Source organism: Lissotriton helveticus, chromosome 9, assembly GCF_964261635.1.
Source record: "Lissotriton helveticus chromosome 9, aLisHel1.1, whole genome shotgun sequence".
In the NCBI taxonomy this organism is placed as follows: Eukaryota; Metazoa; Chordata; class Amphibia; order Caudata; family Salamandridae; genus Lissotriton; species Lissotriton helveticus.
This window is the reverse complement of record NC_136070.1, coordinates 657,526,216-657,549,559: the sequence shown is the minus strand read 5'-3', so window position 1 is coordinate 657,549,559 and position 23,344 is coordinate 657,526,216.

The window sequence follows — 23,344 nt, the reverse complement described above, 5'->3', positions numbered from 1 at the left end:
CAGGATGGAGGTAAAATGTTTGCATTTTTTAGCTTGCACTGTGAATGTCGTTGATTTGCAGAAACCACAGAAAACAAAGTGCTTATAATGCACTGAAATGTAGAATAAGTTCCCTTCATTCACATGGTTTCTCTCACTTTCAGTCTCTCATTTGAGTCCAAGAAGCCTCACACCCTAATCGCCTTGCTTGTGTGGAATTACACTTATGCACTTTGGGAGTATGGTAGTCTAGCAAAGTGGGTTAGCAGAAACAAAGAATGAGTACCAGGGACTATTTTATTGCACATAGAATGGATGCTGTCATACATTACAATGCTTCAAACATATGTGTCCTGCCAAAGTGTAGCTCTGATAATACCAACTGAATGCATGGTTGAATAACAGGATAATAGAGGAATGGAGATCACATTGTATTAACAAATACCTAGAGCTCTGAGGAGCAGAGAGAGCAGTCACAGAAAGGGGTTGCATAAAGGAGAGAATCCAGTTTCATAATATAATGCCAGAGGAAAGATTGGAGGTTAGAGGAAGTGGTTGTGGATAAGAGACATGTGGTAGTCAATACAAGGGCATGCCACAAATTACACAAATCGTTCTGGCCGTGATGTGAGAGGAGATTAAAGCCTAGATCTAAAAGAGATTATAACTTCTTTCTTTCTTTCTTTCTTTCTTTCTTTCTTTCTTTCTTTCTTTCTTTCTTTCTTTCTTTCTTTCTTTCTTTCCTTCTTTCTTTCTTTCTTTCTTCATTTCATAAATAGTAATTATTTCATGTTATCTAGGTTTCTATCGCTCAATCTAGTTTTCTTTCTTTCTTTCTTTCTTCATTCCATAGTCATTATCATCATCATTTAATGTTCTCTTGGTTTCTGTCTCTCAATCTAGTTTTCTCTCTCACTGTCTTTATTTTTTCTTTCTCTCTCTCTTTGCTTGGATACATATTTATTTTTATCCTTCTCTATTCTTTATTTCAGGAAGTGGCTGTGTTTATGTTGATGCTGTGCCATTCAACGCTTTATTACATGTAATGGGGTGACCCTGTAACCCTCATTCCCGCACGAGGAAGGGAAGGAGGCATATGCTTACAACTTTCGTCAAATTGTAGAAACAACGACCTACTCATCCTACCAACTGTATAAATTAATTATTACAGATATCTAAGGAATTTCAAGATATTGGCTGAGTCGACTGACCAGCTATAGTACTTTAGAAAGGACCAGTTTTCCAAGAGGAGCCAGGTTTGGAAAAGGCTGTTCTACAACTGCACCGTCCTGATGAAGACCCGCCCTTGATGCGCACAACCAGCGCATCGCCCCCCAGGGTCGAAACGTCAACGCATTTCCTTCTATCATGAACTTACTATAGGACCCAAGAACTCATTGATGTTCCTACTGGATTATTGCATATATAGTGGTCTTTGCCAATAAGTTTGTGAATCGACATTTTTGTATGTTGTTTTAAATTTGTATTAGTCCTAAACAGAATTTATGTGCTGTATATGTTTTTTGTTTGGTTTTGGACAGCAGAACTAATATTTTAATTTACATACAGAGAATATGTCAAGTCAAGTCAAGTTGTCTTTATTTCGATATAAAACATATCTTAAAAAGCAATACATACACATGATAAAAAATTTAACAAGATAAAAGCCAATTCATAAAAACAATCAGACAAGATACAATACATATAACAACAATGGATTGTTAAAAAAAAAGTTTTCAATTTTTTGATAAAACAGGATTAAACAATGTAACTAAGCCTTCTTGACCTAATCCGCCATGCCCAACTTAAAAACTTTGCCATGCCACAAGCAAACAGGGGCCGGTATCAGACTTCAAAATTCTCAAAGCTACACTATGCTGTCTGGTACTCAATGTTTTGCCCAAAGGCTTTAGCCACCTGTCGCGGGGGCATTTATAAGCTTGGCATTCAAACAAAAGATGGGGCACAGATTCAAACCTATCGTGACAAAAGGGGCAAAAGGATGTAGTTTGTGCTGGGATCCTCCAGCGGGAAGTCAGTACCCCCACAGGAAGCAAGCCTATCCTAAATTTAAAGTATAGAGCCCTATCTGCAGGTAGCAAAATTACATCCAGGTAATCCTCACGGTGGGCTACTTCCTTCACTAATAAAAAATCTCTGGACGATTTAGATAAGTCAGGGCTGGAATTCCTCCTACCTGCTACCCAGTCCCAGTATACTCTTTTTAGAACTTGCTTAGGGGGGGCCGATCTAGACTCCCAAGCTTCTTCGAGACCCAGCTCACCCAACAGGTGCTTTACATCCCTGAGCCACCTTATTTTCGACCAACCCGTCAAGGATAGTGTTTCCCTCAGTCCCTCGGCATAGCTGCGAAGTTCAGGAACCCTCCACACACGGGCCCAAAGAAGGAGGGGTCTTAGTCTGGCCTGATCTGCAATAGCACGACAACCCATGTCTAAGAGTAGGGGGAGGGTTGGGGTGCTATAAGGGACGCACAACAGATCTTTTAAAAACTTGCTCTCCGAAGAGGTAAGCAGGTCTATATTTTGAGAGCCCCATAACTTTGCCCCATATAGGGCCGCGCTAACACCTCTTGCTGCGTAAATATCTAAAACCGGGGCAATAGGTTTGATACTGGATGACCTCTGTTCCTTTATGAGCGCCCCCACCACGCGTTTATGGCTCAACAGCATTTTTTGGAGATGACTATTCCACCTCATGGTGTCAGTGAGGTGGATACCCAGGTAATCAAACTCCTTTACCCTTTCCAAATTTACCGTATTTAACACTGGTGGTCGACCAAGTTTTCTTAGGGGGTTCAAGACCAAAAACTTGGTTTTCTCAGTGTTAATTACTAACCCCCTGTTTTCGCAGAAGGACTGAAAGCTATCAAGAAGCTTCTGCAAACCAACTGGGGATTTGGAAATTAAAAGGGTATCGTCCGCAAACAATAGGGTGGGGACTTTCCTGCCTGCCAGGGATGGCGCATCAGCCGGATTTTTTAAAAGGTGCTCCACCACTCCGTTCACATATAATGAGAACAGAGTGGGGGCAAGGACACAGCCCTGGCGGACACCTCGATTAACTGTTATACGGGCAGTCTTTTGGGCCTGTTTGCCCCACCGCACCTGCGCATAGTTCTCTGCGTGGAGCTTCATGATTAGGGACAGCAAATGCGGGTGCATCCCCATATTGAACAGTGCCCTCCAGAGGCGCCCCCGGGGCACCAGGTCAAAGGCAGTCCGTAAATCGATAAACGCAAGATACAGACTGCCTTTGCCCAGTACCACTACCTTCCAATATAGCAGCATTAGACGAAAGCACTGTTCGATGGCCCCGGTGCCTGCTCTAAAGCCTGCTTGGTAGTCAGACAGGAAGCTATGTTCTTCAGCCCACTGGAGGACCCTTCCAAGGACCACTTTCCCTGCAACTTTCTGTGTAGAGTCAATTAGGCTTATGGGCCGGTAGTTTCCTGGGTTGTCCCGTGCCCCCTTTTTAAAAATGGGGACAACCTCAGCCCCCATCCAGGATTCAGGGAGAATAGCACCCAAATAAGTTGTGTTAAGGAGGGAGGAAATGAGAATGCCCCATTCCGCAAAGTGGAGGCGAAGCAAGTCCCCCGGTAAGCCATCAGGACCTGCAGCTTTATTGGGAACGAGGGATTTGATTGCCTTCTCCACTTCCATGGTGGTAAACTCTATGGCCTCACTTAGCCCAGGGGGGTCCAATGGTGGTAAAACAAAAAGGCCCGAACCTTCTTCCGAGCAAGTATACAGGAGAGAAAAGTGTTCAAACCAGGATACCTCGGGTTATTACATGTGATGAGTGAATCGACAGGCCTATGCCTAGATCTAACCAGATCCCAGAAACCTCTAGATTCCCTCCCTGCACTTGCTGCTTTTAGATCGATCCAAAACTGATTTTCCCACCCCTTCTTAGCTTCCCTGATGGCGCCCCTATAGTTCTTTCTTGCAGTGCTAATTAGCCCACTTTTCCCTGCTTTAACTGCTTCAATTAGCTCCCTCTTTGCCCTCCGGCAATCGATGGAATACCATCCTGGGTCAGCCTTGGGACGTGCCCGGTCTGTTGTCCTACCTTCTCTACTACGTATGGTAAAAAGGTCGCCCAGGGTTTTTGTTATATGGCAAAAAAGCGAGGATATCTCCTGAGGCCTCTGAGTCATTGACTCCAAACTGGTCAGCGCCTCGGACATAATCACCCCTATATCTGCGACTTTCCCCTCATCAAAGGCCACCTTGTCCCATTTCATGCGTCTCCCACAGTTCGATGGGCAGACTTCACCCGTCTGCCTCAGCAACTGGGGCGCCTGTATAACATTGTCTACCTTCCAAAAGGTGGACAAGGATAGTGAGAGAGAGTTATGATCACTATCCGAGGTTGGTATAACTACCATGTCCAACAAGTGGGCCCAAAGTTTAAGGTCCAACATGATATAATCAATTCTGGACGAGTGATCTGGCCTATTGAATGTATGGGCACCACCAGGGTCCGACATCGTTCTCCCATTAGTTGCTCTTAACCCATACTCCAATGTGAGAGCATTCAATTGAATGACCCGTTGGGACCATCTCTTAATTGGTGCCATTGATAACGGTGGAATGCCTCTTCTAGCATCCTCTTCTAGGGTACCCAAAATATCTTCAGCCGCCAACGGCTCATAGGAGCAGTTGAAGTCCCCTGCTAGCAGAATATACGAATTAGGGTTGCATGCTCTAAGTTCCTCCTCAAGACTCACTAGGGTTGGGGTAGACATATTCCCATTAGGTCCCCTAACATAAATATTAAAAATTTCCAATGACCGCCCTCCAAGAGGCCCTCTCATAGTTATCCTCTGCAAATCACGGCTTTTATTTTCTATATGCCTGATCCGGCTGCCCAATGAAATGCTTACCCAGATGAGTAGGCCGCCCGATGGGCGGCCCCTTCCTAAAGGGGGGGGAACAGCTGGAACAAAGTAGGTCGTGTAACCAACCTTGTGCTGTGGTTCCAGGGACCAAGTCTCCTGGAAAAGACATACCCCGAAGGGATCAATGAAGGTGTTCCACTACGGAGAATCCAGGTTTCGGGAAATTCCTGCTACATTCCAGCTGATAAACCGTAGGTCACTATATACAGCTACTACCTCAACTGGGGATTGTTGCAAGGAGGAGATGAACCCAGAGACAGGCTTTTCTAATGCGCCCTCTGCCACTACCAATGGTTCCATGACAGTTAGGTTTGTACAAACAGGAAGAGCCCCAGAGGAGAGACCAGACGAAGATATGTGAGAGAAGGACAACCCTATATCGCCTTGGCTAAATATGCCGCGGCCATGGAGATCTTCAGTAACGGCAGATAGATTAGTAGTTAGGTTGCGACTATTACGTCAGTAGTCCCACCCTGGCCAGTTGTTGCTCAAACCTGGATTATGGTACAGCACACTGGGAGAGGGTAAATTGCTGTTGCCCCATCCCACCCCCCTGGGAGGACCACTAAACCATGGGGTTGCCGGGTGCGGGTAGAAATAGCTGAGGTCACAGGTGCTAATACCCGAGGCATTCCCGCGAGGATCTTGACTGCACACGGACCGAGCTACCCTGGGGTCTTTGAAGTTTACTAGGATACAGTCACCCCTTAAATCTTTAGGCCTGGTGCCCACCCAGTTAACCCGTCTTACAAAAATAACCTGGCCATTAATGGTACTGGGCAGAGGTCTGTTTTCCCTAAGCCAGTATAAAGTTTTATTCTTGAGTTCATTATATGACTCTTGCTTGCCTGGCTTAAGCAGGGGAACCCCAGTGAGAACTGCTACAAAAGGCTGGCAACCAGGAGGTAAATCAGCATTGGGAACAGTATTTGCTCCTTTGCCTCCTTCTGGGTGCGTCTGCGAAGCTATGATCGAATTGGTCTTCACCGTCTCGTTGGCTCGTTTGCAATTCCCAGAGTTCTTGTTCTTTGCCAGGCACCTGGAACCAGGACGGGCAAGCTCTGTGGGACTCTTCAGAGGGTTAATACTTTTCCCAGGGGCATCCGGCTTTGCTAAAGCGGCCGATATAGCCGTCCCCGTGATGGGCAATCCCACAGGGACAACCACTGGGCTGATACTAGGAGTATTAGCCTCAGCGAGCCCCTGCACACTCTCTCCCGAGCAAGAGAGAGTACTAACATCAAGAGAAATGGGTGGAGAATGTACCCTAGATGCTGTGATCCCTGCCAATTCACTATCCCTAATTTTGGAATGGAGCTTGATCAAGGATTTCAGGGCAAATAAATTGTCCAACGAGACCTGCTCAAACCTATCCAATCTTTCTCCTAACTTCTTCAACCTTTCCACTACTGGGATGATCAGGGATCTCATTAGATGTTCAATCTGAGCAACCAGAGATAGTTCAGGTCTGGAACCATCGACTGGAGCAGTAGGCAAAACCATATTCGACTGCTCACAGGAGGCACCAGAGACCTCTCCTCCCTGCTTCTCTTGACTGGTTTATGCTCCAATCCCTCCACCTTTCTTAGGCACACCCACCCTGTTGTAATTTATCCTCATCTTTTTATGAGGTTTGGAGCGGCTACCCTTGCGGGGACTAACAGCCCTTTTCCTTTTAGTTGAGTCTACTCCTGCAGCTAGCACTGGGACCTGCACCAGTTGTGAGGTGCAAGCCCCAGGGCCGGGGGGAGTAGGTAAGGGAACTAAAGGGGCAGAGGACTCAACGGATGCTGGGACTGACAATGTAACTACACCTCCACCCTGGGCTAAAAAAGACAGTCTATCCAAGCTTGCTCTAAAAGCATTTACACGAAGGTGGTCAGGGCCAGGGTGTTCATTAAGAAGAGCATCAACAACATGCACTGGCGAAGGTACAAACGCCAGTGCCCCCAAAGAAGAGCGTTTGTCAGTCGTGAGTTCACGAGAGAGTCTGCGCTCTGTCAGAGCAACTCTTTTTCAACAACCAAAAATGCGCGGGTGATAAATTGGTCCATGGTACCCAGTACACTCCCGCCTCCCCCCCTCAAGCTCTTACCCGAGCGGGTCGACATCGGTGTATACAATAAGAGACCTGCAGAAGATAACTGCGTGCGCTGACTCAGCAGCTAACACCACAAAGAGTGAATACTCAAACCACGTACCAATGGCCACCAAAACAATGTTTCTTAGGGGGGTGGCCCGTCCCGGCACCTCCAGGCCCCGGACGGCCACATACGGGCCTGCCCTTGGCCCGGGCTTCGCCCAGCTCATCCCGCGCGCGTCCCGCACAGCGGTAACCAAGCTAGGTAAATAAGATGCGTGACAGCCTAGGGGCGGTACTGACGGGGTGTGGACCAGGTGGCTGTGGTCAAGCAGGGACTCCTGGGAAAGTGAGTCCCTGCCACGCAACAATCCTCCTCTGCCGCGAGACTGGATCTCCCCTCAGTCACGTCGTAGCCCACAAACAGCGTCCCTTGATGTTTCCGCACGATGCGGCGCCTGCGAAGCAGGCGCGGCGAGGTGTTGGTCCGGGCGGTCACAGCAGGACATCAAAGAAGACAGGAGTCCGAGGTCAGTTCACAAACAACACTCTTGGCAAAAAGGTTCCCGCTGCGAGTGGGAGTAGCAGAGTTTAAATCTGGTTTACCAGCCTTGGGGCGGTACTGACAGGGGGTGTGGACCAGGTGGCTGTGGTCAAGCAGGGACTCCTGGGAAAGTGAGTCCCTGCCACGCAACACTCCTCCTCTGCCGCGAGACTGGATCTCCCCTCAGTCACGTCGTAGCCCACAAACAGCGTCCCTTGATGTTTCCGCACGATGCGGCGCCTGCGAAGCAGGCGCGGCGAGGTGTTGGTCCGGGCGGTCACAGCAGGACAGCAAAGAAGACAGGAGTCCGAGGTCAGTTCACAAACAACACACTTGGCAAAAAGGTACAGAGAATATGAAAGTACATGAGTAAAACTTTACTGGAGTATTTCTGTGTGGTCAGCGTGTTTGGTTATACGGATATAAGTACCATTGTCTTTGTACCCTTCATTGGGACGGAGGTTGTAAATAACACAATTGAAATACTATACTACTGTGTATTTCGGTCCGACAGAACCATCATTATTTAGTGCCATTCAACGCTGCACTACAAGAAACACAGTGGCCCATGGGAAAGACACTGAGGCTTACACACAGCCAGATTTCTGACGCACAAGAAGTTATCATGATCATACATCGCGCACCATGACATCGTGGGCTTTAACCCCGCAGTGAATACATCGCAAAGCCCAACACTTCGCCATCTTTTACATCGGAATGAAGTTAGAACGGCAATGCATTGATTCCTATTGGCAAGCATGAAACATCGCAGGCGCTTAAATCGCACGTCATGACAACGCGTGTTTTGCCTTTTTGTTGTCCCAATGCATGATCCCGCCTCTATCCCTTGGCCGCCATTAACACTCCCCCCCCCGTCGTCCCCACAACGCTAATTCAATTATTTCTATTTCCCCACATATTTTTTTTGTTTATTTTTTTTCAATAAATACTGCAACTGTAATACCAACCAGTGCTTAATTTGTAAAATATGAAGTGCAGGTGCTAAAATGTTTGTCAGAGGCCACACCCCCTTTTCTCCGGCCCCACCCACTTCCTCCACTGACTCCACCCACTATCAACTGGCACTGATAACAGTTGTATGAAATACCCGATCGGAATTTCAGTAAGGGAGCCTTCCTCAAAGTAAGCTTTTGATAAGAGGTTCCCCTGTCCTGTGAAAATGTTTAAAGATTCAAATCAAACGTACATTTAAAGAACAATTTTGGAATACATTAGCTAAAATCAATAATGCATTGAAAAGGGACAATTCCAGTGCTCTATGTACTGATTTAGGGAAAGGACAATACTAAAGTATGGCATTTTTAACAGACTATGAGTTCAAAGATACAACTTTTACGTAGCTTATGTGACAAAATAATCCAAAATGTTCAGAAAACACTCTAAACAGATAAACAAAGACACCCAAGCCAGAAAGCATGGAAACGTCAAACAAAGGCATCCATGGCAGAAAGTATGAAAATGCCAAACAAAGGCACCCAAGCCAGTTGTGCTGGAACCATTTTCAAAGTGTTGGTCCTGCCCTCAAAGTTACATCACTGAAGAAGTCAAGATTATGAAAAATCCAAACATCACACTAAAGGCAAACATGGCAAATGAGCCTTGCCCATTCCGGCGGAAGTGGTGAGGGTGTGGTTAGGTATGTTGCAGCAAGTGGAGCATTTTGAAGACCACTGCTTGTTGAGGTGGTGTTGGTGAACTTTATGAACCAAATCTTTCCACAATCCTAAACTCACCAACCCTAAGTGTCTCAACTTTCTTCTCTTTCCAGTGTTGTGTTAGAATTTCTGCTTATCGGCTGATGCTTTGGAGAGTTGAGTAGCTACCAAACATCACTAGTTGTTAATGATATGACTGTAGGCATAGCTCTACGAAGCAGCAGTAACAATTCAAGATAGCTAGACGTAGTCCTGTGATAGAGTATAGAGGGGATACTACTCCTGCTGTTGCATTCGGTATGTTTGGTACCTCCAGGGCTTGGCATTTCAACTTAAGGCAATCTCAGGAATGGGCTGACAAGGTGAGCTGGCCTCCCTCGAAATAGGGAAAATTCAGACTTTCCCAGATCCGAAAAGCAGACCCTTGCTTTGGGTCAAGACTTCAAGGGCACTTTGCAGGCAGCATATATGCCTGTGTTTAATGGTAAGAGTGAAACTGCAAGCTAGCCCAAGCCTATCCCAGAGATGCTTGTGCTGGTAGGGATTCTTTGTTGAGCTTCCTGCAACAGCTTTGTGTTGTAGCTACTACCAGGTGTGTTTTGAAGAGGGATTACTTTACATCTATTTTCTGGCTTGAACACCTGTGCAGACTTACTTAACATATCAAATGTACACATTTGAAAAACACTTCAATGTAATGGCTTTCAGGAGTAAAAAGTTAGAGGCCTAAAGTAGCATAGATAGTTTGGACTTTGGTTTTGTTGCAGGCCACACGAGAGAAAGATTTTTTCTCTGGAGCAAAATAGAGTACATTTTTACCATAACCTTGTCCTAAATATTACAAACATCGCTCAAAGGTGTTGAGCAATCACGGACATGGAACACCCTGTTTAGGAACACAATGTAGCGGATGCTTTCATAAAGGGTGATGATTCAGCTCAAAACATATGATTCAGACAATCTTGATGCACAAATGGGTGCAATGTTTGATATTTATATGTTTCTAATCTCTTGTCTTCAATGCTTGATTTTGCTTGCCAGAAAGTGCCAATCAGTCAGTACTACTGGTTCATAGTCGTTGAAATGTCACTCATAATTACACTGAATTGACTGAAATTATGAAAATGTCACTCATAGGAATTTGAAACCTTTGCGGGTATCATTGTCACTGGGCGAAGGGTGCACTGCAACGTGAGCAGAAGGACTTCACTACCTGGCAAATGAAACTCTCCACTGCGAGCCTTGCTGCCAAGAGAAGAACACTTTCAAGGCCTGGCTGTTCCCTATTCACTCATCCAGCCTCTGCTGCGATTTAACCAAGCTGCTTCCTGGACCAGAGATTGTATCCTGATGTTAATGTCTATACTTGCTGCTAAAGCCCCCCCACCTCTCCTAATCCGAATTAATGTTGCTGCTAAAGGCCCAACTCACTAGCCTATAAGGGAAAGGGTGACCCTTTAGTAAGTTGTATTGACATAATAAACTGGAGCTAAAAGTCTTCCAAGGCAGTGCAAGCAGGAACCTCAATCCGTTGGTCTATAGGCCCAAGGCATGCATAGGTAAACGCAGAGAACAAATTATTTGGCTGAGGCAGGGCAGTGGTTCATGTCAAACTACACTCACCTGCTACAGCCCCCAGGACCCTGATATTCTACTGCCCTTATCACTTTGGACCTGCAGGTGACAAGCAACCCATTTAAAGGAAGGTGGTTGCTTACTAGTGGCTTTGAGAGTGAGAACGTCAACCAGACCTCCAAAGTCATGCTAGAAGCCTCATATTAGGATGGATGCAGCATGCAGCAAACACTGGTGTTGATGTCGCCATATAGGCCAGTGCTGGCACCCTATGTGAACCCTCCAAAAGCCTGTAAAAAGCAAAGGTTGTAGTGACGTGTTCATGTAGGCCCGAGAGGGTGTTAGGTAGTCTTCATGTCCCAACTCCTGGCCTCCCCCAAGCTATCCACCATCTTATGCAGTTCAAAAACTAGGCTCTGCGCCATTTTGTTTCCATGCTGACTTTTCTTGGTGTATTTTATTTAGGCCAGTCTTGAAGTTTAATGTGGGAGCATACCCTTGTGAGTCAGTGCCGCACTGGCGGAAAGACTGTATGTTTCCCTTAGTGCATCTACATCTACAGGATATCGCACTGCTGCAGTAATACCAGATACCCACTACAAGCTCTGGGTTGCAGTCTCCGTTGCAGCCCAGTGTTAAATCTCTTCCTAGTGTTTAGACCTGAACGTCTGCGCCAGGGGGTCCTGGAGAGGCACCCAGTAGGAATGTTTCGTGGTTCAACAGAAAGGAAGCCTATATTGTCAGAGTGCGCCCACCTTTAACAGAGGAGAACAGTAGTAGTAAGGCTGCGTTGGACACTGCCCCAGGTGGTGCAGACTCCTTGTACGTTGGTGACGCTGAAACCTCCCCATAGGGTCTGCACAAAGACACTACTGCCTCAGTCCACACTGGGATTCAACTTTCTTGTAAATTTGTTTTCAATAAAGCCTGATAAATGCGTAACATGTTTGAAAGGTTGTCTGTCTCTTTGTTGGTTGAGGGGGTGGAATTGTTTATTTCTTTGTTTAGTTCTAAAATAAAGTCATTTCACATTCTTCTGCACGAAGCCAAATTAGCAAGCACCCCTGTCCCTTAGTAACGTACAGATTTAAAACTGAACACTTTAAACAAAAGAACACTTTTTAACGCAAGTGTGGATGGCTACAGTACTTGGTTATGATTATTACCGTTTCGTGGTGGGCCGAGGCACTGCTTTCACTAACTGATACATAGCTTTGAAGCATCAAACTATTTAGGAGAGCGGGAGTCTGGAGGTAACTTCAGGCGCCGGGCAGGACCTTTAACTTAACCCCGGCAGGGCCCTTCATCGTGATATATGAGAGAGTACATCCGGCGGCCGCTACTAGGCCAGGCAGAAGCAGTGGCGCAGCCGCGCAGCATCATCAAATCACCATCACATTACCACGCTAAACAAATAAACAAGCATTTGCAATGCAATAGGTCTCGCATTTGCGAGAGTTTAAGCTATTGGCATTGTAAATGACAATGCCTTTCATTTAGGTTTTAAAAACCAACACGTAAATAAAAGGTGTTGCCATTTACAATGCCAATAGCTCAAACTCTCACAACTGCGAGACCTATTGCATTGCAAATGCTTGTTTGTATTTGTATTTGTATTTGTAGGTGTACTTATATAGCGCAGTCCTGTCGCCCCAAGGGCATCCTGGCGCTTGAGATCCGGTCCACAGCACTGCCACTGCTCAAACATCCCTAGGGAAGAGATGCGTTTTTAGGGCTTTCCTAAACGGGAAGTAGTCCCTTTGACTTCTCAGAGGGAGTGGCAGGGAGTTCCAGAGTTTGGCCGCTGCGACGCTAAACGAGCGGCCACCCATCCTTACTCTCTGGAATCTCGGAACCACAAGCAATTGTGCCGAAGAAGAGCGAAGGGACCGCGAGGCAGAGTACCAAGCAAACATGTTCTGCAATGGCACTGGACCCTGTCGATGTACCGCCTTAAACACTAGGCACGCTGCTTTATACAATACACGCAGGTGCACCGGCAACCAGTGTAGGTCCCTTAAGGCTAAGGTGGAGGAGCTAAGGTTAGGGCGAGAGAGAGCCAGCTTAGCGGCCATGTTTTGCACCCGTTGTAACTTCCCCAGCAGATTTTTTGGGGCCAAAAGATTTTATAAGCTGGACCAGAGGGCGGAGGTAGAGGTTGAAAAGTATGGGGCTGATGGCCGAGCCCTGTGGAACCCCCTGCCCTACTTTCCGCAACTCCGATCGGAAAGGAGGAAGCGCGACCATCTGCTGCCGGTTGTTAAGGTAGGATACCAGCCAGTCTCTTGCCCCCTCTGTGACCCCGCACTCCTCCAGCCTCCTGATGAGGGTCCGATGGCAAACCGTATCGAACGCGGCCGACATGTCGAGCAGCACCAGAAAGGCTGCCCGACCACTATCGACACGCGAACGAAGATTGTCAAGTACGGTTACCAGCGCGGATTCTGTCCCGTGCGCTGGACAGAAACCAATCTGTGTCTCATCGAACCACCCGATTTCTTCCAAGAAGCCCGAAAGGGAGCGGGTCACCAACTTTTCCACGATCTTAATAGGAAAAGGGAGCAAAGAGATCGGCCTGTAGTTGGAAGGACAGGCAGGGTCCAGAGTCGGTTTCTTAAGCAGTGGTGACACGACTGCCAACTTCCAGCACTCTGGAACCGTTGCCGAGTCCAAAGACTGGAGGCAGATGGAGTACAGAGGCTGGAAGAGTTCCATCTGAAATGTCTTCCAGAATTTGTGTGGCAACGGATCAAGCGGAGAACCCGATGACACCTTTCGTGCCAGGCTGCAAAACTCCTCGAAGGAGGGAGTGGGAAAGCGTCTTAGTTGGAGTCGACTGGACACAGCTTCCATAGCTCCCAAGCTGGAGGCATGACCACTCGGCTGGGGTCGACTGGGTGACCCGTCCGGAGCTCCCAAGTCGAAGTCAGAGACATCCGGCCGGGGTCGACTGGACAGGCTGCCCGGAGCTCCCAAACCGAGAGCAGTAGGCACTGGGTTTTTTAAGCCTTCCATGATCTTAACAATCTTCTCCTCAAAGGCACTCGCCAGGGAGTCGCACAAGGCCTGTGACGCAGGAACAGTGTTGGCCACGCACACAGGGTGGGTCAAGTCCCTGATGATTTTAAACAGGGCTTGTGACTTATTGGACGCCTGGTTCAAGGTGGTTTCCAGAAAAGCCGCCTTAGCCAGCCTGATCTGCACCTTGTATTCCTGCAGTGTCAGCCTAAAGGAAGCCCTCGCTAAATCCGAGTACTACTTCCTCCAGGCTCTCTTGGCACGTTTGCAGCTCAACTTCAGCTGCCGCAGCTCCTCCGTTTGTTTTGTTAAATGCCCAGAACTGTAGAAGTCCATCCTCATGATTTAGATGGTGGTTGAGAAGGCTTACTTTCATATTCGTGTGAAGTTGTGATGTGAACGTACGGTTGGGAAAAGAGTAATGAAAAAAATATGTGCCTTAGCACACAAAGTTAAGATAACCCCTGCACCGAAGACAAGCTAGAGGCAAACATTTAATAAACAGAATGGAGTAAATTATTTATGTAAAAAGTGATGACTAACTGGGTAGCAGCGGAAGGGACACTGTCAAGTGTTAAATACAAGCATTTACAATGCAATAGGTCTCGCAGCATTAAAGTTTGAGTTACTGGCATTGTAAATGACAATGCTTTGCATTAATTCTTTTTTTTTAATTTGCAATTGGTATATAAACATTTTTTGTGAATGGTTAGTTGTTGCTTATGCTAAGCAAAGTTGCCAGTAATATAGAGTGCTAGTCTTGCTTGTTCGAAGCATGCTGATTGAAAGCGCTCTGATACATGCGGGTAAAGTTTGCACTACATAAAAGTGAAAACCAGTAAATAAATTTAAAAAAGCATTTGCAATGCAATAGGTCTCGCATTTACAAGAGTTTGTGCTATTGGCATTGTAAATATCAATGCCTTTTAATTATATATTTAAATATGCACTTTGTGGAAATGTGTGCAGTCATTGCATACGAAGAGCAGCACTGGCAGTTACTACACCTTTTTTACTGCCAGTCTTTCTTTTCATAAGCAGGGACTATAAGTGCGTGTTTACGCACCGATTGCAGCTTTTCCAAACAAATAAATAAAAGGCATTGTTATTACAATGCCAATAGCTCAAATTCTCAAAAATGCAAGACCTATTGCATTGCAAATGCTTGTTCAGAACCCAGAAAGTGCTGGTCACTGTTTTCCAACAAAACATTGATTTTTAAATGAATACTGAGTTATAGCACAGTGTCACTGGAGAGCAGTTACAGTACAATACCCCACCATGTAAATACACATGCACCCATAATACTTGTTTAGATTTAAACAAAGCTCTGGAGGGGTAGCGTTGCACCTGCTACCATGTGTATGCAACATAGCTCCCAAAGTTTAAGATTGCTACGTGTGACATTTTTATAATTTCTGTGTAATTATACATAACATTCAACGACTATAAGTGACACTTCCCTGTTTCTGCAAGCAAACACATGGCTGCACGTACAATTTTTCAAAATGTTTCCAATGCTCCATTTCAAAGACCAAATAAAATGTTTGAGATAGAACCATAGCCGCTGAAGAAGAAAATTTAGTACAAGCAGGCATTCCCTTTCAGTCTGTTTTTACTAGAATACAATATGCCGTGTTAAAATATGCCCAAAAATGTAAAGGTAAAGAAATTATAATTGAGCACGTTTTACGCATCCATGCCATTACATTTGGGTTAACCTAATACAGCTAAGCCCATGCTGCTGATATCAAATAAACACAGTGCACAGCGTGACTAACCTGCCTGCTCCCATTTCACAAGTGCCTGGGGGTCTCCAAGCTGAGCGCTTCGGCCAAGCTTTGTTTACACATGTTCAGCTGCCACGTTTCCTGGGCCTTCAGGATGGAGAGTCCGAGGCAAGTGGCCTCTCCTAAGGATGTCTCGTTCTGGTTGGCAGCAGTTTCAGAGGTTTGGAAACCCTCCGCATGTTTTTTTCCGGCAGGATTTTGGAAAATTAAAAAGCATGCTGCCTGATATGATCCATGCGCGATGAAAACCCTTTTAACGGCTGGTAGCACACACAGAGTGCAGGTCCAATGAGGCGCAGCGTGGACAACAGGATACCAGCCCCACATGCTCTCTGCCTGCTGTGGGCGTCGAAACACGAAAAATAATGTTTTAATTGATTTGTAAATAATCCAAAACATTTTATCCAGCCAATTTCACACTGGCTGTCTCCTACGGCATATGGCAGTAGCTCATTTATCACCATGATCCCGCCGATGCACACCGTAGCATTTCAACTCATAAGACTGAATGGCGGTGCGGCAGGTCAGGCTGGCCCTTTTAAGCCAGTGCATGGCCCCTGCACTGTGCTTAGACAAGACTCCAACTCCATTGCACACACACATGTCCGTGAGTGCTAGGGGGTCGGGAGCAAAGGGAGGGCCATAGGTTTCTGCTCTTCCTGCTAACTGGTGCAACAAAAACATCCTGCACGGCACCCGTAGTGCCTCCTGCAGAGAAGCACACACAGGCAGCTATGCCGTGGCGCCACCTTGTCTTATCGAGTGCGGGCAACGAGATACATGATTTTTAGTGTTGTCGATGTCTAGCATCTGGGTCTTAGAGTGTTGTCACAGTCTGGCATTTGATTCTTTGGACTATGTCAGCCTTGCATCTAAGAGTTTGAGTGGTGCCTGTTGGCAATCTAAGTTCTGGAATGATGTCAAAGTATGGTCAGAGGTTCTTGGAGTTATGCAAGAGTTTGGTTATTATTATTGCAGTGATTCCACTCGGGAATCCGGTTCTTGAGTGATTTCATATTTGGTCAGGGCAGTGGATTAAAGTCACAGTATCGCATCTGATTCTCGGGGACATGGTGTCGCTTGTGTCTGGTTCCTAGAATCGCACTAGGCCGATGTCCGGTACTTGGGTACCAATATCACAGCCTGATGTTGAATTCTTGAGATGCGGGATTCCAGGACATTTAAATCCTTACTGCAGGTTCAGAAAGTGATGTCACAAACTGCATCGTGGAGTCATACCAGAGTCTGTGCTGTCACTCAGTTGGCAGTATACGAATATGGCATCATTCCAGCAAACCGACGTCAGTTGCCCATGGCTGCAGGTCTTGTCATCTTAAACATGTGAGGATTACAGCAACTCTTTCAAATACGAAACGCAAATTAAAAAAAAGTCTGTTTTGAGATAACAGAAAGTAGGACAAGATGGGGTGCCTGCACTTATAAGTGAGGGCAGTCTGCTGTACGGGCTTGCAAACTGACCTGTTTTCAATCTAGCACTTTGTATGCACTGTTGCCCTGCCTACGCGCTGTAAATAACAGATGACTATTATTTAATGCATCACTCTTACACAATTGACATGTGCTGAACTACTAAAAATCTAAAATCTTATCTTTTCCCGCATCCTCTTGTTGTTCGTTGACGAAGCGGATGCCTTCCTAAGGAAGAGGTCCACAGTGAGTGCTTTCCAGACCCCTCCTTTTATCGGAGTTACTTGGGCTCCCCTTGCCTCTTTTCATCCCAGTTTGCTTCTCCTTGGTGGGTGCGATGGGTTTCAAAGCGCAGCTTCCTGCCGCCTGTTTAATCAAGTGTCTTGGCGTGTGGAAAAAATATCTCCTCGCAGCTGCGGAGACCAAACAGCTCACTTCGAAAATTACAGGTGAGAAGCGACAATTTGCTGTGACAGTGTAAGAGCTGCGGAGGGCCCTCCCTCTATGGGCAGGTGGGAAAATTGAGTAAAATTATAACAACGCACAGGCATTGGGAAGTGGCCGCACACAGATTACTTTTCAGAGCTCCGCTGCAACTGAAACAAGTTTCGTATGGGCCAGGTGCGAGGAGGCGCAGAGCTGCTTTGGCTGGAGCGTCTGGTCACTGCGCATGCGCGTTTGAGCCAGTTCCTTTGGGCGGGACTTCCGGCTTCGGAAGTCCCACGCACGCGCCCACGGAGTGCCTGAGAGCGGGGCTCCCATGCCCGAGGGAGAGCCCCGGCTACAGAAGTCCCGAATGGCGGTAAGTGGGGCTTAGTTCTAGGGTTGGAGGGGGGTGCGCTCGTGTGTGTGTGTGTGTGTGTGTGTATGTGTGCGATGGCGGCGGCGGCGGGTCTTTGTATGTGTGCGTGCGTGTGTGTAGGTGCGCTGGTGTGTGTGTGGGGGGGTCTCTCTGTGTGCGTGTAGGTGCGCTAGAGTGTGTGTAGGTGCGGCGATGGGGGTGTGTGTGTGTGTGCCTGTGTATGCGTGTAGCTGTGTATGCGTGTGGCTGTGATGTGCGCATGCGTGAGTGTGGGTGCGTGTGCCCCAGTCAAATCCAGCACAAGAGAAGCGCGTGGCACCCTCTTGTCCCTTATTCCCCCGAGACCGGCAACATTAAGTCTCCAGCTGGACGCATCCTTCGGATGCAGTACCAGCGAGACCTAAAAAGCAGCATTCCTTTGGCAATGGGCATGGCTACCGGCACTTACTTACGGTTACGTGGTGGGCCGGGGCATTGCCTTAATTCACTGATATAGGCCTGGTGGTGCTGCTGCCTCCCCTAAACATTGGCGGGCTCACTTCTATGCTGCTCATGACTCGTGGCGTGCGGGCGTGTTGGGGCGTGGCGATCTGTAATCTGCTCACGCTGCCTGGCTGCCGCACAGACACTGCACCTGCGCAACCAAATGCAGCCCATATTGCCTAATCAGCGTCCCAAACACCGGAAACACTTAACTAAGGGCCGCCAAAGCAGTAACGCTGTCAGAATCTTCTTCGCTCAGGCTCCCATAGCTGCAAGACTCTTTACAGGGACTTGGGAGACAAGAACAACACTCTGCGCTGAGGGAGTGAAGTTAATATAAATCATCAACATCATATGTGACGTCACGTGCAGCAGACGCTGTAGACCCGGCCCTGAGAAGTAAGTGCCGGTGCTAAGCACCGGAAAGCACCGGCACAAATTAAGCACTGATACCAACATTATTTAAAGGCTCACCTTCATTATTGGTGGGGGGGGGTACAAAAGGTGTCGCCCACCGTGTCTCCAGCCATTTCTGACTCAGTCGTGCAGCTGACCAGACGTGAGTCCAAAGTTCCTGTGCCCAGACATCCGCCCTCAACGATATTCTCTGAATAGGAAAGTCTTTGCAATGAGGGCAGATACCAGAGGAATGTGTGTTTCCCACTCCCCCTGGGAGCCAGGAAAGACGTAGTAAAGCTGTGATGTGAGAACGGAGATATGTTTTCAGCCTGCTCCCTATATTTTATTAAAGTTTGAACTCCGATACCATTGGGTCTAGTTTGCGCTATATAAAACTCACACAAAAATCGTGTACTTCCAGCAAAACGATTACACGTATATCACTGTACAGATTCTGAAAAGGCCTTCATTAGAAAGAATGCTCATAAAAATAGGTGATATTTAAACGTGAATATAAAATTGTGTTGTCCTTGCAAGTTCTCATTGATATAAATAAAATGTGCATTATCGTACGAATACACGTATACATAGTAAGGTACATTCATATTAAATTATTTTTGAACCTTTAAAATCCTTTGTGGTCTGCAGTTTTACTCATCTTAGCTCCTGCTTTGCTCTCTGGGATGCGGGAGGGGTTGATGCTGAGACAGTTATTTGAGACGTGAAGGAACTGTCTTTACCAAAGCCCTATCGGCTCCCTGTATCCTCCTTCACATTCAGCATTAGCAGATTTACCCCCATATATGATACAAACCATCAATATTAATGCATGCAAACGTACCCCCTGCTTCTGGCAGGGGTGAGGGGTCAGAGTTCAGGCGAGAGGACCTGGCCTAATGGCTAGAGCGGTCGCCCTTGAACCTGGGGAACCAGGTTCGATGTCGGCAAGGACGCTCAACATCCAGTGATTGTGGGCAAATCACTTGATCTCCCCGTGCCTAAAAAAAAATGAATACATAACTGTCGCGGATGTAAAGTGCTCCGATACCTTAAGGTAGAGTTTGCGCTATAAAAACTCGCTCCACCCCCCAAAAAAAGCATCAGACTGCATCTCATTTTCACGCCATTTTGTGAAGCACATATTTATGGACACTGGTCTACGCAGTAACCTACTTTACATAGTATTTATATAGCACTGCATGGAACCGAAGGAAGATACTGATCGCTACTTCATTTGTATAATGTATTCATTGTAAACTGGATCTGCACCCTGTCAGCTGTGGATGTTCTGGGCGAGCAATGAGAGCTGGCTTGCGGGCCCAGGAAACTGCATATCAAAAGGAATTTGGCTGTACATTTCAAGGAAACTGGGAATATGACTGAGGGCTTGCACAGTTTTATAAAAACCTTGATGACACAGTGAAGAAGACATTTGGTCAAGTTACAAAACTGTCCACTATAAAACAAGCAAGCAAATTGTGTAATCTTGGGTAGGTGTCTGTTGTATTTCTCCGTGGCACAGTTTGTGCATCTAAGACTATTTAGAAAAAATACACACTGCTCTTGAGCCCCAGATAAAAATGTGGCATTCAGAATTGAAGAGGGAAACGGCCCGCAAAATCTAAACATTAATTGTCACAGTCAAGCCTCATTTTCCAGAAGCACTGGATCAAGCACGTCTACGGGTGCTTCTCAGGACACACAGACTCACACTTGTCGCCCTCTCTCTTCCAGCTTTTACAAGTTCCCCCGCAGAGCTTTGCTGCTCTGGTTATGGCCTTTGCTCTCATTTGAAAGCCTTCGGAATGCTCAGTAAAATATTACAAGGAGGCTGGGAAGCAGGTAATCAGATAACTTGATATTATTGTTCCTTGTGTCAGGAGGGTCAGGCAGGGCAAAGGGATGTGTGGCGACCTCATTATTTTACACATTTAGTCCACGCCCCCTCTCCTGCCTTCCTGCGTCTGTCGGAGACCAGCCCAACTACAGGGAAAGCTTCTCAAGAGGACAGCGGTTAAAATCGACACAGTTCAGATGGAAAGTGGCACACAACTCACTCTGGGCCAGCTCTACCAGCCTCTTAAAGGCCTGGGATGTTGGGAATTGGCACAATCACCTTCAGAAACAGAAGCATTGAATAGGATAGACAGATCCTCCACACACGCCCCGCCCTCCAAATATGACAGACTTTGGTCTCAGCCCTACAGCCTCTCTCTCTCAAAGGCATGGCACTGCAAACGATTGTATACTTCTGGGTCATTTTACCACGACCATCTAAGCTCTACGACCCTTTGGATGGACTGGCATGGTCATGAGCTGACAGACTGTCTAAGATTGGAGACCAATGGTTGATATGTGGTAGTGGAGAGGATGTGGTCTCACAGGTATAGAGGGTGGACCTCAAAGCTCGAGAAACGGGTTCGAGTCTCGGCAGGGATGCTCAACATCATGTGATTCTGGGTAAATTACTTAATCTCTCAGCGCCTACCAAAAAACTTAACGTGTTCGCCTGTAACGTAACTGGTGCTCATGTAAAGCACTCTGATACCTTCAGGTTGAGTTTACGCTATATAAAACTCTTTGGGGAAAAACATATTCAGACATACTGGTCATTGATGCGAGCTATACTATCCAAACACAATCTGGTTGTTTATTACATAAGCCTGACAGAGTTATTAGCACTTAGCTGTTCTGTCAACAATCGCCGAGGCACAGGGAGACAGGAGAAAAACAAGCAGCTGTGCCGAACCAGGGAGAGGAGGGGGACCAAGCCCCCAACCAGACCTATTGGCTATGGTGAGTGGATGAATGGATGGGTAGATGGATGGGTGGATGGGTGGGTGGGTGATTGGAATTGCGAAAATTGTTGATGGATGCATGATGGATGGGTGGATGTGTGGATGGGTGGGTGGATGGATGGACGGCTGGAAGAATGGATGGGTGGATGGATGGATGGATGGATGAATGGATGGATGGGTGGTTGGATGGATGGATGGATGGCTGAAAGGGCGCACAGTTCGGCCTTTGTGACCAAATTGCACGCTAAAGTGTGTTTCCAAACTGGTTTTAGGCGTAAGGTATGCTGAAACTGGTGTATTTTAATTGTTGTAGGGATATACCCTTGCATAGTCCCATGGACTTTAAATTCAAAATTGTGGGGTGTCATCGCTAAGTGCCAAAGCACAGTAGCACAAAAGGTAAAACCGCTTACATTGATAGTTTGTGAGTGAACCCATTTTTTTTGTAGTCCAATTTGGTAGGTGCTGGTTTAAGTAATATTTGCACGATTTTTATTGTATCCAAAATATGTAGGGTTATTGGCGCTATCCAAATCATTGTTGTTTCCTTTTAATTGAAGTAAAGTACCAATAACCGTCTTCACCTTTTACGACTTGCAACAGCAAATTATGTACATGTTTGTGTCTTGGAAATGATTCCCATTTTTTTTTCTGTTAGAGCAAATGTCTGATCTGAAGATGGCCAAATACATCACCTCTAGCAGAGGAAACCGTCTACTAAAACACATTGGTTATATATATTGTAAGGAGGGACATTCAGAACCACGGGGTCATTGGAGGTGTGTGCATTACTACTCCAACCATTGCAGAGGCCGAGCGGTTACTCTGGGTGACTCTGTTTTAAGAAGCACCGACCACAACCACTCTGCCTCTGCAACTGCAATTGAAGTGAGAGAATCTATAAATGAAATGAAAATGATTGCAAGCAACTCCAATGACCTGTGCGGAGCTATTTTGAGGGAGGTATCCCAAAACATTCCTGAACATGTTGCTAGTAGTATTCCCACTATTCCAAGCTTGCGTAGAATAATCCAACGTAAAAAACAGGCAACTAAACCTAAACGTGTTACACCACAAACCTTTTCTGATATAACAATTCCTCATGAACTTTCTCTTACTGTTGCCAACGAAGGGTTCATATTGTATGACAATGAAAATGCTCTAAAGCGTATTTTAATATTTAGTACCCCCCGTAATTTAACTAGGTTGGAGAACAGTGATGGTTGGATGATGGATGGTACCTTTAAAAGTACGTCCACCCCTTTCACCCAAATATACACTATTCACTGCTACGTTAACAGCACAGTAGTTCCTTTAGTGTACAGTTTACTACCAGACAAACAATCCTCAACATACACTGAATTTTTGTCAGTCCTAAAATTAAAAATTCCAAACTAAAGTCTGAGAAAAGTAATCATGGACTTTGAATTACCAATGCTGAATACTATAACCAAATTGTACATGGATACCCAAATCCAAGGATGTTTTTTCCACTTTTCTCAGGAGTTTTGGCGTAAAATCCAAATAACATCCCTAATTGAGGATTATGCGTCTGACAGCAAACTACAGTTTGAGCTTAAAAAACTAACCGAACTTTACTTCGTTCCTCCTGACAGTGTAGACGAGTACTACACATCGATTACTGAGTCTGAGTACTTTATAGCAAACAAAGACAAATTGGCACCAATTTTAAATTATTTTGAAGACACATAGATTGGCCATCTAAGCAGGTCTGGTCGCCGGAGGAAATCACGTTTTCTTGTGGACTGGTGGAACTGCTATTCGACCTGCTTAGAGGGAGGAGCAAAGACAAACAATGCCATAGAGGGTTGGCACAACTCTTTA